This window comes from Micrasema longulum, unplaced genomic scaffold, assembly GCF_059751315.1.
Source record: "Micrasema longulum isolate JH-2025_06_02 unplaced genomic scaffold, ASM5975131v1 h1tg002343l, whole genome shotgun sequence".
In the NCBI taxonomy this organism is placed as follows: Eukaryota; Metazoa; Arthropoda; class Insecta; order Trichoptera; family Brachycentridae; genus Micrasema; species Micrasema longulum.
In genome coordinates, this window is record NW_028279493.1 from 19092 (window position 1) to 24998 (window position 5907).

Here is a 5907-nt window from a genome sequence, read left to right on the forward strand (position 1 = left end):
CATAATTATGAACGCTATCTTCATATGTACGTACTATCTCTATCTACCTCGGTATGTTCTACCGACTTGTCATCTCGACGTCAAGTGATCTAGTTCAACCAATGAATGACCCCAAAAATTTAGTGCGCCTTCCTTACTTCATTAAAATTTAAAATAGTTCTCATTTATATTTTAAATAGGCTTCTGTGATGAAAAGTGCCCGCCTCAAAGCGTTTATAAACTCCAATAAATCCCAATAAAGGAAATTCAGTTGTTTTAATATATTTTTTATTTGTTAATATACTATTAAGCTAAGCCAAATATTTTTTTATTTATTTTTATACATCGTTTTATCAGCGCTATGATTTTTTAAAGTGTTATATTTCTGAAATAACTCCGCGTGTGACGTCAGAGGTTTTTCTCTGTCAGTTTTCCCGATCGGTTCGTCTACGGTAAGCAAACCGGATGTCTTTTGAAATAGTTCGTTTTTATTTCAGTATTTTTAATATTTTTTTCGTACATTTTCAAGAAACTTTGCCGTATAATTTTTTATAAAATAGTTTTAATAAAAAGTCGATAAAATAACATCACATATCACTCGTCACACGGGCTGTAAGAACTGTTTTATTTAGGTGTTTTTTAAGTGTTATGTATATTTTTTAGGTCATTCAAAGGTGAATTGTAGAACTTTATTGCAGTGTACACAAAACTGTTTCTTTTTCTGTTTGTCCTGGGTTGTTCGCAAGTTTGACGCTCTTGTATTTTTTTGTGTATATAGAAGTTAAAATTAAATTTAGTATTAAATACACCTTTGAAATTATTTTAACACACAGGGAAAACATTTTTCAGAAGGGACTATGGAAGTCTAGGCATTTACAGGGCCTATGACCTGTTATTGGCTGGTTTAAGTGGCCACTTTACACACTGTGTAACATTCACCTTTCTGCCCATGTTTGAACCATCCACATTTCCTCAACTTCCATCTGTTTTTTTGTGAAGTAAAAGAACTTAACTTAACTTAAACCAGCCAATGACAGATCATAAGCCCTGTAAATGCCTAGACTTCTATATTCCCTTCTCAAAAATGTTTTCCCTCTCTGTTGAAATATAATTAAATATGAATAACTCCCTAGGGAGGAAATCCAGCAGGTCTACAAGCATTTGCACATACTCAAACATTGTTTAATACACCTTTTTAAATGAATATATCATGTCAACCACGCCGGGAATCGAACCCGAGACCTCTTGCGTGTTAGGCAAATGCGCTGCCTACTACACCACGAGGCCGTCATATACAGGATGTTCTTTAAACCCTGTTACATCCGAAACCACGATGATCAGCATGAGCAAGAAGATATATTGGCGTATTAAAATATTTTTTTAGAACTACTAAAATCTTAAAAAGATAAATAATAAATAAATGGATGCTTACTTCTGCAGGGGAGAAACGAGGAGAGGGGAGGGGGAGTCTGATACACCGACAACCGTCCGTCCACGCCCCCCTCGCTTCTCCCCTGCAGAAGTAGTTTTGAGGCGGGTTGTGGTCCTGTGGCTAGTGTCTCGGACTCGCAGATCAAAGGTCCGTGGTTCGAATCCCACTCTACCCCAACTTGATTCCCATTTTCTAATAGTGAGTTATTTACAACTCGTTGAAAATGGCTGTCAAAATGAAATATTTTGGTAAATCATAATAACGCAAATATTTCTTTTTGAAAAAAAGTAAGCAACCATTTGTTTTTTTTAAATATTTTTAAAAAAAATTCTTCGTTCTAAATATTTTTTTAAATACGCTAATATGTCTTCTTCGCCCTACTGATCATCGTGGTTTCGGATGTGACAGGGTTTAAAGAACACCTGTATATTCTCCCGTAAAACGTCGACATTGTTGAAACACATAGAGTAATGTCACTTGCACTCGAGCATATCTCTTCATGGACAAACAAACATGGACTTCTCATAAATCCAACAAAAACTAAAATTGTACTTGTTGGTAGTAAACAAATGTATTCAAAAGTGAATTTTTCCACACTTCTTCTTTTCAAAATAGATGGTAAAGAAATTCCGATCATGACTTCAGTCAATAACTTAGGTATTATCATTTATAAGCATTTAAGGTGGCACGATCAGGTTAACGAAGTTAGTCGTAAACATTATAGCAGTTTGCACTCACTTAAAAGATTACATAATTTCTTACCAATTAATGTTAAGCAAACATTAGTCCAGAGCTTACTTCTTCCACTCCTTGACTACGCGGATGTATGTTATCCAGATGCTAACTCTGAGTTGCTTGATAAGTTAGAACGATTGCAGAATATTTGTATTCGTTATATCTTTAATCTTCGCAAATTTGACCACATAACCGAGTATCGCACGCAACTACACTGGCTCAGTATCAGGCATAGAAGAAACATTCCCATTCTATCACTTCTTCACAATATTTAAAATAATCCCACTTCGCCTGTTTATCTGAGAGAGCTCATCCAACCTCTTTCACAACACGGACTATCTTTTCGTTCTAGTAACGAGAGAACCCTTTTAATACCCTGTGTGTATGTCCATGTATTTAAAATTTTCTCAAACTGAACGGTTTGGGTAGTTAGGAAGAAATTGCCTTAAGGCAATATGCCCGCCCTTATATGTATATATATATTGTATATGTATCTCTTCAATCCGTGCCTCATGTCTGAGGATGGTAATTACGCCTGACTCCAGGCATGGCTCGTCTGTGGACAGTCTCCCTCCACCTGGAACGGTCTTGTGCTCTTCTATAGGCATTCGTCAGTGATGATTCTGATAACTCAGTGACTGTACCGCTCCATCTTGTCGGTTGACGTCGACACTTCCCAGGAGAATAGTTTTCTCCAAACTATCAGAATCTCCCCTGGAAATATGCCCAAAGAACTGCAGGATTCTTTTCTCGCACATGGATATCAGGCTTTCTCCTATGTCCAGTTCCTGGAGAATAGATGCATTCGTACGTCTGGCCGTCCACGGAATCCGCAGCACTCGCCGCCAACACCACATCTCGAAAGCTTCGATTTTTTTCTTTTCAGATTCCCTCAGTCTCCAACACTCCACACCATACGTGAACACTGAGAAAACCAAGGCCTTCACCAGTCTCTTTTTGGTGTTAATGGTTATACTGCGATTCTTCTAGATCTTCACCAGCTGACTCATAGCACTTTTGGCAATACCAACCCGTCGCCGTATTTCACCTTCACACACACCGCCATCGCTAATGACTGAACCTAGATAAATGAAATTGTTGACTCTTTCTAAGATGCGCAGTAAGGATAATGGCGCTACTTTATTAGCTCGATCAATGATCATAAGCTTAGTTTTGCTCATATTCATTGTATATGTATATAAAGTGTCAAATAAATAAAATATTGCTCCTGTTGGTTACGATGTTTTCGCAATTATGGCTCGATTTGTAGTATGTCCCTATGTTCATTAATGAAAATAACCGGTTTTATATTATTTTGAATTTCCCAAATAACCGGCAAACCTGTTTGGAAGCCCTAGTTATTCCGCATATCGGTACATACGAGTATTGTAGCGCGCAGTTTTTAATAAGGATGTTTGAATTAGTTCACGTACAGTGCTCCGTACTAACTTCATACTGTTCTAAATCCTAGGACTGCTCTTTGTCCATATTCCGTATACTTACAAATTCAGAAAGTATTTACAACAGCAGATAAACAAGTACGGTCAGTCAAAAAGAGCAGAAAACGGTAAAAATTGTAACTCAACTGAACTAAACGCTAGCAACACCAAATAAAAAATGGTTCGTTTTGTAACAATTTGTTAACGATAGGGAAATATATATAAACCCATCTAAAACACAAATTATGTTTGCGGGTGGGTAGTCAAAGATTGCTCAGTAAGCTAGACGTATCTTTACTCAATCCTCTTACTGTCAATGGTACCAATATTCAATACAGGAGATCCGTAAACAATCTAGGAGTACAAATGGATGAACATCTCTGCTGGCGAGCTCATACTAATGAATTAAGCCGTAAAATATTTGTCAGTCCACACTCACTTAGAAGGTTGCAAAAATTCTTACCCATTAATACTAAATGCACCCTTGTACAAGCATTACTTCTACCCATTCTAGATTACGCTGATGTCTCCATGACTGATTTAAGCTGTGAGCAACTCGATGAACTTGAACGACTTCAGAATACATGCATAAGGTACATTTTTGGTCTTAAGAAATATGACCACATTTCTGATTATCGTAGGCAACTGAAATAGCTCAAAATTAGACAGCTTAAAGACTATCACTCCCTCTCACTTCTGTTCAATGTACTTCATAGTCCTAACGCTCCTATATACCTGCGTGAAAAATTTCAACGCTTATCAGTTCATGGTTTACCTCTTCGTTCTAATTCTCAAGGCACTCTCTTAATACCCATCCACAATTTCTTTCTTCTCCAACTCATATAGTGTCCATGCGGCTCGACTGTGGAATCATCTCCCATCCACCATCAAAGACGTTACTACATTATCTCTGTTTAAATCACGTCTGAAGAAACATCTCCTTTTTCTTCCTTAATCTCTCCTCCTTTCCTTTTTCCTCTTTCCTCTTTTTTCCTTTTTCCCATTGAGTAATAGTTTTGATTTAAGGTAATTTATAAACAAATAAGTTTATTTCTATTTTTATATATCTTTAGCTTTTTAATATTTTTATCTTTTTAATATGTCCTATAACTTGAATTATAAAAAAAAAACTTTTATTTTATTGGTTGGTTGGAAGAAATTGCCATTTGGCAATAAGCCCGCCAATGTACAAATAACATTATGTACAAAAAGTTTAATAAATAAAAAATATAAAAATCACGTTTTTCTCGAAGCAGTCTAACAATTGAACGAAACGCAAATCCAGAAAGCAGCAATGAAAAAATTAGACATTAGTGTAATCGGATACCATAAGGTCAATATTTCTGTTCTCGCTAAAAACAGCCAGTAGCTCAATCACAAATAACTATCGACGTACTTGAAAACATGCTAAGCATTTGAGCGATCACAATGAACAATAATGAACATGCTTAAGTTATCGCGGTCATAAGTCAACGCGTGTGTATGCTCTAAGTCAACTCTCGTGTCGGTTTGTTTTTTGTTTTCCTCGTAAATAAATACAGTTCGCCGGCGAAAAATCGGCGTTTACTATAAAAAATAGTAAGGAGTATCTAATACAAAAAAGTGAAATATAAATTACAATTACTATGGCGACTGCTTTTCTTGACATTTGGCTTGCCGACCGCCGGCTAAATGCAATAAATAACATGATAAATAATAAATAAATAAAAATAAAAGTTTTTTGATATTTTCCATATTTACACCGGTGAAATTAAAACATGTGATATAATAATACAATATATTACATTTACAAAATAGTAAGATGTATCTAATACAAAAAAGTGAAGATTAAATTACAATTACTATGGCGACTGCTTTTCTTGACATTTGGCTTGCCGACCGCCGGCTAAATGCAATAAATAGCATGATAAATAATAACTAAATAAATAAAAATAGCAGTTTTTGAACATTTTCCATATTTACACCGGTGAAATTCAAACATGTGATATAATAATACAATATATTGCATTTGTAAAATAGTAAGGAGTATCTAATACAAGAAAGTGAAGATTAAATTTCAATTACTATGGCGACCGCTTTTCTTGACATTTAGCTTGCCAACCGCCGGCTAATCGCAATGAATAGCATGATAAATAATAACTAATTAAATAAAAATAGCAGTTTTTGAATATTTTCCATATTTACACCGGTGAAATTCAAATATGTGATCGCGCAGCAGGATTATAGGTCGCGAAACGTAAATATTTTGACATTTAATATTAGGTGTTCATGGATGTTCCATTGTGATCGCAAATACGATAAACAACTGTGGTGAGAAATTGT

General features: G+C 35.5%; 1 non-coding gene across 1 annotated transcript; it reads right to left on the minus strand.

The window, feature by feature from the left end:
• Positions 1-1193: 1193 nt before the first annotated feature.
• TRNAV-AAC (transfer RNA valine (anticodon AAC)) lies at positions 1194-1266 on the minus strand. The gene has a single exon. It is a non-coding gene; the product is annotated as a tRNA-Val (tRNA).
• Between the last annotated feature and the right edge of the window lie 4641 nt (positions 1267-5907).